Here is an 11,113-nt window from a genome sequence, read left to right as displayed (position 1 = left end):
TAATCCTATGCAATGAAACTCTTCCACTATCATATTCACACATTTGAGAGGAGAAGATGTAAAAGTTGTGGACTCTTAAATAAATTTATCACATGTGTGTCAAAATGGGGGGATTTTCTACCTAGCTTTCAAAAAAGGGAGAAGCATTCATGCTTGCTAGTAAGAAAACTTGAGTTCATGTTTTCATTATCCATATTTTAAGAGTTGAGGGTTGTGAGGAAGGGGGGGAGAGAAGGTGAATTCATAGAAGGTAGTACAACTACTAAAAAGTCATTTCTTCTTGCTTACAAATTTGATGTCCAATGTTAAACATTAGTATTGCAATAACATGCAATGAAGTTAGAGTTATATAGATGTGTCGATTTCCTCCCATATGGATGTTATAGTAAATATATACATTTTGAACTGTAGTAGGCAATACTTGCTAAAGAGATAAATCTATTTTCATTAGGAAAAAAATAAAACAAAGGTTATTGTACTTATCATGGTTTAACATTTACCTTGTAATCAAGTATAGTTATGTCTCTTTGAAGAAAAAGAAAGAGTACTACTCTTCCAAATAGTTTTGATTTTTCTTTATTTATTATTTTCTAACCATTATATGTGTTCTTGTTCTAAATGAAAGGATAAAGTGTAAAGTTACAAATGGATATATTTGTGAGTGTATTCTCCACATATATAAGTCCAAATGTATTATAACTTACAGACATAAATAGTGCAAGTTTAAATTGTGATTTATTCTACATACTTAGGCCATCTAGCAAAAGATGCAAGTGAACTAATGTTTATCGCATAAACAAAACTATCATTATGTCTTAAAAAAAGAGAATAGGGGTGTGTGCAGGATCATGAGGGACCAAAAACTGGCGATATCCTGACTAAAGTCTTGATAGATAAGTTGATTGAAAAATATCTATAACTTTCAAATGGTACCACATTTTTTCAATTCAAAACATGTGTCACATTCTATGTTTCATATATTATAGGATTGAAAAAAAAAAGAATTTCATAAAGCTTTGACCAAGTTATTGTGGTTAGACATACGAGTTTTTTATAATTTTAAAAAGTAGTAAAAAAATTACAGTTAATTAATTATTTAAAAAACTATAGTCCAAAGGGTTGAGCTTAGTTGGTTAAAGCATTGAGTTCTCAATGTGGAGACCCAAGTTCAACTCCCATGAGGGACACCTTTGTGTAGAATTCTAAGTTGTGACTCTTGGTCTTCCATAAAGTGGATTTCTAAGTTCTGACCCTTGGTCTTCAAAAATAGAAGACATGAATCTTCTACTTATATCTACAATATTATACCTACTATATTTGCAAATCCTTGCTATAGTTCTACTTCTAGGAATAACCATATACATGGACTATGTAGTGTGAATAGACTGCGTTACCCCTTCATAGATATAATTGGATACATGTGCATATTTAAGAATATACAACTACAGGTAATATTCTGCATTAGCATAAAGAGCCTATATCTATATATATACTCAGTACAGGTGAACTAATGTTGATGGAATAAACAAAACTATCCTAATGACTTAAAAAAAGCAAGAAAGATAGATATATGTGCAAGTCCTTGCTAAAGTGCTACTTAAATGAAGTATGCAGTGTGAGTAGACAGCGTTACCGCTTCATAGATATAATTGAATACATATACATATTTAAGGATATACAACTACAGGTAATACTGTACATTAGCATGGAGTATATATATATATATATACACATTTCATGGATATAAATATAAATGGATGAGAAAAAATAGATTAAAAGATAGGCAATACAAAATATAACTAACCAGGGTTGTCCCTCCGTTCTGGATGTCTCCTTTGACAAAGATAAGAAGAATAATTATATATATATATATATATATATATATTAACAACAGTACTGATTGATGGGGCACACTTATCCTTGATAAAGTAACCACAGTAATGGTTGATGGGGCACACTTGTCCCTCAGCTTGTCATCCACACGCCATACCTGGAAGGGCAATTCAGCACTGGCCCTTATCTCTTTCTTTTTCAATCTAAGTATACATTATGATTGAGGACATCATATAAACTTCTGTGAGTTTTTTTCAGTGTCATGTGGGCTGCCAAGAGGGCGCAACAGCGACACAAATGAACCCTGTGTTTTTTGGAAATAACATGCAATTCACCACAGTAATATAAAACATAAATTTAAAAAACCTTCAACCTTTCCTTGCTGTTGACCACTGTTGCATCAAGTCCACGCTTACATAGACTGTCATAAAAAATAAGGCTATGTGGCATCCGAATGGTTGTAATTCTGATTTGAAAGCCTTGGAAAAAATGAAAAATAGAAACTATTTCCAATGCCTAGGGAGGCCACTCGAGCAGTTTGTTTTGTTCTATGGGTAAAGTATGATTTACAAAGCCCTTGGTAATGGAAGCGAACAACGTGTTTTAACGTAAGTCAAGGGGCTCGAAGAATAGCCTTAAAATGTTTAGCGATACTTCCAATAATTAAGGATGGTAAAAGAGAGAATTTATTTTATTATTGAATCAAGGAAAAGAGTAGCATATATAAAAAAAGATAATTATTAGTTGTCAAGAATAAACCAGCAAGATTAATAGACAAAACTGTTTCAAAAATAAAATAGTAACAGTTATAAGTGAGCAACAAACTTATAAAGACAAACAAGTTCATGTTGTTATATGCATACTCACGAAATGGTATGGTTATTGTTAATTTCGTCATTATAAATAATAAAAAAATTAAAATAAAATAGAATTATTGCTTCCTTTTTCTGAATGGTGTGGGCATTACATATCTAGAATAGTCCACTACAAATTTCAGAGCTATGTTCCTCTTTATGGCTCTATTCCAGATCTACCTTACTATTTCAATATTTCATTTTGTGTTTGCTATTTATTGTTATAATAAAACATTTTCTATCAGTAACCTAAATCACATACACTCACTTTACTATCTCAATTCTTTTGCAACAAAGGAACAAAATCTTAGTGCATAGCTCTCCTTTCAGGATTGTATTTAGGCCTATTTGTGTTCAACTGTTATGAAAAGAATTATGATATTTAGTTACATTGATTTCCCTAGGATCAGATTTCTCAGAATTTTAATGTATAAATAAAAGGCCATATATTTGTCTATGAAATGTGTTTATCAATTCAAGAGTGTTATACTATTATGTTTGTAGGAATGCAATGCTCCAATGATCAATTCAATCACACGCTTTTATACAACCCTAGTGCATCATTCAATTGCCCACACATGTCACTAACATCGAAAAAAAATAGGCTGAACAACCCAAGGTGGGGCTAATTTTGCAAGAAAGTTGACATTTATATTTTATCAAGTTATAATTATAATATTTTTAAAATATTGTACTAAAGTAAAGGTATCATTTAGTGTGAAATAGCATGTAAGTTCCCACACTATAATTATTACTATATATTCATCTCCTTTGATAGAATATCATCCTTATCTCATATTTGATCTCTCTTGTGTTTTCATTGAAGCTCCTAGACCTTTGGTATCTATATTTTCAATCAAATCATGGTTGAAATCATTCTATATTAACTATTAGAATGGTTGATGTGGGTTTCTATGTCAAATTTAATATGAATAAATTATATAATAAACATTGTCATCACATTCCTCTTCTAAGGATTTCAATAAGTATGAGAATAATTAAAATATGGATCACTGTATATAAATCTTAAGATGATGTAGTCTAATATGATCATCTATATGGCTGTATGTCTATCCGTTTAACTAAGTTGTTTAATGAGATTTTATAATCGATCTCAAGGGTCACCTTCATTGTTTTGTTATTCTTGTGATTTGTTACTTATAGTGATAGATATAATTTATAGAAAACTAGACTACTTTAATTTTTGTGATATATTAAATGTGAGTTTGGTTGTAAAAATGTCAATTTAAGTACTTTTTAAGAAATAGACACTGAAACCCAAATTCATAGTACAAAAGAATAAAGTAAGACTTACTTAGTGTTCAACTCTACAAGATCAGAAGACAAATGCATTGACTTGAAGCACTATCATATTGCTTATGAATAATAGGCTATTTTATGCATTTTCATCTTGAAAATCTTATAAAAAACAAATATTTTTTAGATTCAAGATTTTGTACATAACAAGACACAATAAATCAACAAAAAGAAGGAAATATCAAATAACATAAAAATAAATATAAACAGGCCCAAACTAATTAAATCAAAAGAAGTATATAAATAGTTAAGAGATGAATAGATACTAGAAAATCTCCATGTATTTGAATGCTTGAGTGGTCGTAATTAGTACAACAAAAAAACAAGAACTAACCATGTATTGTCTATGAATATTGAAGGCCCTATTTTGTTTCGTGAACATCCATAAGAAATTAAAAAGAAAATGAATATTGTAGAATTTACATGCTTAACTTCTATGTTTTTGTTAGGAATGAAAAAAATGAAATAGTAAATCTATAAGTATTAATCCCTACTCTATAAATAATATAATTGTGTGCATATTAAAGATAGATATAGAGCAATACTTAGTAGGAAATTTTTCAAGAGAAATATGATAGAGAAAACAAACTACAACTCTATCAAAACTAGAGTAATTTTTTTTAAAATGATGTTGTCAACATGATGTTGAAGAGGGTACTAAGCACTATAGAGAATTTAATATCAATGTGTATAATGGAGTTGTTTTTAACAATATGTAGCCAAGATAGTATATTTGTGTATATTGTGAGGTTGAAAATTGATAGTTATATTCTCAAAAGGTTTAAGGTGAACCTAAAGTCCACATTTGGATTTCGAAGGAATATTTTGGGAAAATTGACATTACACTAAGTAGTAGGGTAGGAGACTAATATTCATATTTTTAAAAATGAATGGATGTTATAATGATAAAACACAATCAAGTGATTTTATAACCAACTAATGTGATAAAGGTGAAATTATCCATGATGACTCTACTTGATGTCTATCTGAGAAGGAAAATGAAAGCGGGGTTTATTTGGAAATAAAGATGTAACATGAATGAATATAGAATTTATAGAAGGATTGTAAGTTATGAACAAAATCAAATTCTCATTAGTGGAAGGGATAAAAGTATCAGTAATGTTAGAAGTAAAAAAATGGAATGTATTGGAGAGACGACACAAGCATTATTGTGCTTCAATTTATCTACAAATGGAGTCATATCATCAAGAGAAGATGAGAGTAGTATATCGTGAATTATCAAGAGGATATCAAATTGTAAAATTTAGAGCATCACAATGATTGGTAGAGAGGTATGCATATGAAAGACATATATAGGAGGGTCAACAATTAGGAGTATTTTTCAATTAAATAAATGGAGGACTTATAACTTTGGTTCTACTAGAATGTGTAAGACATATATAGGAGGATCAACAAGAATTTTACTGGATGTAGGTTTAAGTTTATATTGATAGGAAGAAGGATGGGCAGATAGAGAAAGGTCATAGGAGGGATCCATCGATCGAGAGCTATGGGATGGTTCATCACATTTGAGGCGAAGATGCTATAGAAGGATTTGAGTAAAATCACATAAGAAAAATCATGAATGGAGCTAAGATGCTAAAAATTGTTTGCATGGAGGAATCGTACAAAGAAAAAAGGGGGTAGACGAAAAAGAGTCTATCTTATGAAGACAAAAGACCAATATAAACATTCATAGTATTAAAATTGCTGAAAGAGGAGTCACCAAAAGAACTAAAAGAAAGCTCATCAAAATCAATAAAATAATGATTGGTCAATGAAGAAAGGTTTATCGATTCTATTCAAATAACCTTACTAGTAGGGAATTTTGTGTGCAAAATATACAAGGAGTTTTGTTAATAAAAATATAGGAGGACAAATTCAGTAAGGTTTTATTGGAAAAAATACCTTTTCTTAAGCAGGCTTGCATCAATAAAAATGTTGAACTTCACATACTATTTGTTTTTGTTGACCAGAAAAATTTGTACTCAAGTGGTTTCAGCTAACTACAAACCTCACATATAATTGGTTTAGGCTTACCACTAACCTCACATACATGTGGTTGTTGCTAACCATGAACTTCACATGATGGGGAAGCTAACTTATAATGCAGACACTTCTGATCATCAGTTTGGGTTTTATTCATAGATTTTCAGCTTCGCCTTTTATACCTGCACTAATTATTGAGCCCATATAAATGTGATCCATCTACTAAGATACATGGGTAACTAGCCTCTGTACTTGCCAGTTCTACATGAATTCTTTTCATCTATATGGTTCATCAAGATATTAAGCCGAAACATTTCAGTGTGTTGGGTACAACCGATCATGCACCACCTACAACAACTCAAATACAATAAGCATCCTCTCACTGAAACATGATGCCAGTGCTCAGGGATCATAATTTTAATGGACTGTAAAAAACTCAACATTGTTTACACAAATTCAGAAACAAAATACTACAGAATTCAAAGATATCTCTTCTTAATCGTTTGCACAAAAAGTACAATTCTATTGCTTAAGCCCATTTACATCTCAATGCTATAGATAATCTTTGTTTTACCTCTTTTCCTTTAGTCTTCTTCTTTCTTCCCCTAGGATTTAATCTTTTAACTCGCCTCAAACTTGTGCAAATCCTCTCAACTCTGATCCAAACACTTTCTCTTTGACTGTTATAGCTGGCAGCTAGTCTAGGTGATGCGGTCTATGGTCACAGATCTAAGATCGTTGTTGGCAGATTCAACTTCCCTCCGATCAGCCTCCTTCTTTTCTAACTCAGCTCCTAGCTTCACTTCTTTAGTTATCTGGAACATACTAACAATTCTTTTAACAATTTTCTCCAAATCATCTTCACAAACACAGTGATCTCTTTTCATTTTTCTTCCAGCTGTTAATACTTACAGCGACTTCCCCTTTTTGTAAAAGAAAATCTTAATACTCCACACCAATTCTCAAATAATTTCATAATAGCGATCTTTCTATTCTATCCTATTTAAAACAGCTTTTAATAATATAACTCACTCACCCAAAAAAAAAGGAAAAGGATGCGGCAGGTGTGAACCTTCTTGGCAGGTAAGCAAAACAAAGCCTTCTTCGTGGCTTGCAATCTCCTTTCTTTTGGCAGCGGCTAGGGTGACATCTCACCGTCCATTTTGCAAACAATTTCCTCCACTTTGGTAGACTTTGGTGATGACAGCCTTACTCCTTTGCTGAGGCTTGTCAATTTTCATCAGCTGCGGCTTGGCTTCTTTCCATTTGCCAACGATTCAGCAATCACTTCAAGCTTCTGCGACTTTAACCTTTGGCTAGGAGGTTTTATTTTAAGATGTGTGCAGTAGAAACAGACGCTAGACAAGCTCCACGGCTTCAGTTTGAGGCATGATAGATCAGAATCTATCTGCCTTCTCTTCTTTGGCAGCTGCGATGATGCCAATTGTATTCCTCCACCGAGCATCACATCATCAACTTCTTCCTTCAGCAGTGGCTTCAGAATTGCAGTTCCTTTTGTTCACCTCTGTGACTAGGTATCCTCTCTTGACCAAGTGAGACAAATATATCTCCGATCGCTCCTGATTTTGCTCAACTGAGTGGTCACCAACATTGGGTGATCGTGTGCAATGGCTTCAGCCTTAGATCTCCGAACCTTCTCGGCTCTGATACCATGTTAAAAACATGGACCAGAGGAGAAGCTCACAAAGGGGCTCTCATATTGCATTCTCATTGATTCAATTTATAGAACAATACATAATGACTCTTCTCATCGCTTGAGGATAAAGTTGGACAGATCAAGAAGATAAGGTTGGAGTGACCAACAGAGAGGATAAGATAAGGGCTAAGATAATGGCATCATTATAGATGCTCTGCAGGAGACAGTGGAGGTCCTTGTTGGCTGCTCTGTGGAGACAAAGCATAATAAATTTACTATTTCTAACAAAAAGGGCATAACAGCAACACGATCAACAGGCTCCCCGTAATACCCAAAACTGAACCAATTTTGTTTGGTGACTTTCTACTCTGGGGGATCAATTTGAGTGCTAAGTAACGAGAAATGCTAGGCGCGTTAATCTCAAAAAGCAAAATAAATCCATTTGAAATGGTATTAATAATATTATTATTATTCTGATTACTTAAAAACATAAAAACAAACAATTAAAATGAACGAGTAATTATATGCAACAGACATATATTTATGGGATCTATTGCCGTAACATTTGTATTAGCTCATGCGGATAGATCCTTTATTAAAAATTGCCATCATATTCCTCCTCTATGGTATTCGTCAGAATACCATCATAATTGCTATTAGTATAAAAGCACTTTACTATGCAGAATCGATATTGAGATAGTCGCTGTTGTAGGTGATAATGGTGGCTCCTAAATTGGTGTTGGAGAAAGCGGTGGAGGGGCAGGATTGAAGAACGGGTACGTTTCGTAGCGAGCATAGCAACTTCCGGAACCGGCCCCTCCTCCCTGAAAAGTCTCATTGCCCCGAAAAGTCACAGATAACAGTTGACTAATTGCATTTGTTAAACATGTTTTGCAGTCCCCAACAGATATTAAATCACTCCAACATAGAACCAGACTGTATATCCTATAAAATGTAGATGTAGTTGTTGCTCCAGAAGAATATCGAAATGGGGATTGAAGGGCTGCATCTGACAGATTTGTGAAAGGCTCCTTAACTGCCGTCCTAAACACATAGGGGTCATCGGTGACCTTCCCTAAATTGTAGCCAATTCTTGTCTGCGTATTAAGTATTCCGAAGAAGGAATAGTTCTCGTAGTGTATGAAGCACTTGTCACGCCAAGTTCTACCGCCTAAGGCATTTCCACAAAGTCGGCGAACTCTGCTATTTGCCTCTTGTGAGCAGCTGAGGCATTCCTCCACAGTTGCGTCTCTCCAACATTGGAGGAGACCATAAGCTCTGTCTGGACTTTGCCCAAAGGCAGATGTATTGAAACCGTTTGATACTGATGTATTGTTTACAAGAGTATTAAGAACTATGTTCATATTACTCTGGAATTCAGCACTTGTATGGTTATTGGGGTCGCACATATACACATCTATAACTGCACTGCGAACCACGCATAATAGGAGAACGACACAGAAAAACAGTACATATCTTGCATTGTATTGGATCTGCATATTGTCTTCTCCTTTAGGGTTCTTTCTGAAACCAAGCGATTTAAGATAATGTGAAGGTCATACTTCATAGCATTCTTCAACGTTTTTCACCATGAATGATGATGATGTTGAACCATGGGGAACAATTGAAAGTGGAACATGGATGGTCAAGCCGACATTATTGAATAAAAATGTGGTTCACTGAAACACGCCTCACATGGAGGTGGTCAAGCAGGCATTATTGAATAAAAATGATGCGTAATAGACAATTGCCACTTTTGTGGCCCAAGTGCTTTCCATTTTTCTCGGTGGTGATCCTTTTTTCCTGTGATAATGGTTGACCATAGCAGAAATGGTTGGAATAACTTTCGTAAAGGTCAAAAAACTTTTAGACGGACTGAATTATTAGTTGTTTTTTTATTAAGTTAATCGGCAAGGGTACACTTTGGTTATCCATTTTTATTAAATTAAATCAGGGTTTTATTTTGTTATGGTAATGGTTCAATCATCTATTATAATGTATTTATAATACATAAAGAATAATGATGCATCGGTGCATTTTAGAAACTCGATGGCTATCTATCATACATCAATTTAAAAACCATCAGTCAATATAAAACTAGGGCTTGGAAGTCAAGGCCATCAACCAAAATATACAAGAATTTATGAATTGAACATAGAACAACTTAATCTAAAGAAGTATTGAAACATCAACCTAAGAACTGCTACTAAGTAATAACAAAAAGAAACAACATAGAGACATTGAGAGATATAGAAAAATTAAATATTTAAAATGTGACTTAAGAGAATTTGAGAGTTTTAGTTTTTTAAATTGTATGGTCAATTAGAGGGTGTAGTCATCAGCATAAGAAATGAAAAATAAGGGTGCAATTTAATTAATTAAATATATAATTGATAAAGATGATTATTTGATTATATCATTTATCCATATTTAGATTTTAAAAAATATCTATAATTTTAACAAAATAAATATTTCCTAATATTGAATTTTTGGTTGACAATTATTTAGTTTATTTAGATTGTTGGCTTGTATTTTTCTTTTATTCTTCGAACTATTTTTAATGTTTAATTTTTGTTTTTGTTCTTATATTCATGGTAATGACATTAGATTTTTTTATTTTAGCATAAAACATAATTAACATATACTAACAGTGTTTATTCATCTTCATAAAATACATAACATTGAAAATCAAACTTTACTAATGATTTATTTGTATCTTACCCATTAGACATTGAAATTCATAACACAATGTATTATTAGTATTCTTTATTTGACATAAAATTTCTAAACTGACAACACCAAAACTATAGATATCAGCTTTAATAGATAGTTGACTTTCTATATAAGATGAGATTATGAGATGTATGAAAAGTATTCCAAATTCCAATGTAATCAGTTTAGTAATTAGATTTATTTAAAAATATATTTGATTATTGTCATTGGATATAGATATTTGTTAGGCAATCTTACTACCATGATCTTCTAAATATGATAATAATATTGCCACATGAAAAAGAGGAAAGTGCAATAGATACGTTGGTTTATAAGTTGTCATCTCGTGAGACATGCTCTAATTTATATATATACATATGAAGTAGTTGTACAGCCAAACTGTAATACCTACGACATTTACATAAACCCATTGAATGCTCGTATTTGCTTCTACGAAACAATTGAAGCATTATTTGCACATGTGTTTCGACTTTATTTGAACTTTGGATGGAGACAAAAATATTGAAACCATTTCATGATCATGGATTGTTTTACATGATTATTAACAATCATGTTAAAATAACTTCTTTCAGTCAAGGTTGAAGCTGTCTGCATACAGACAATTTAGATTGGTAAAGCCTCGCATACAACAGCTTGGGGATTGTTTAACAACAATTCTAGGGAAGAAAAACAAGATTAAGCATTATTTTAGGCGCCTCTTGTATAAATAGTAGCAATTGAAATTGGAACA

At 32.5% G+C, this 11,113-nt stretch overlaps 1 long non-coding RNA gene across 1 annotated transcript; it reads right to left on the bottom strand.

The window, feature by feature from the left end:
• Positions 1-6,495: 6,495 nt before the first annotated feature.
• On the bottom strand, positions 6,496-7,881 carry LOC131034497 (uncharacterized). The gene is made up of 2 exons (XR_009103806.2): positions 7,030-7,881; positions 6,496-6,808 (listed from the first exon to the last, which is right to left on the bottom strand). It is a non-coding gene; the product is annotated as an uncharacterized LOC131034497 (long non-coding RNA).
• Between the last annotated feature and the right edge of the window lie 3,232 nt (positions 7,882-11,113).

Source organism: Cryptomeria japonica, chromosome 11 (assembly GCF_030272615.1).
Source record: "Cryptomeria japonica chromosome 11, Sugi_1.0, whole genome shotgun sequence".
NCBI classification, from domain to species: Eukaryota; Viridiplantae; Streptophyta; class Pinopsida; order Cupressales; family Cupressaceae; genus Cryptomeria; species Cryptomeria japonica.
Note: the sequence above shows the minus strand (reverse complement) of the source record. Positions and strands in the feature narration are given on the sequence as shown.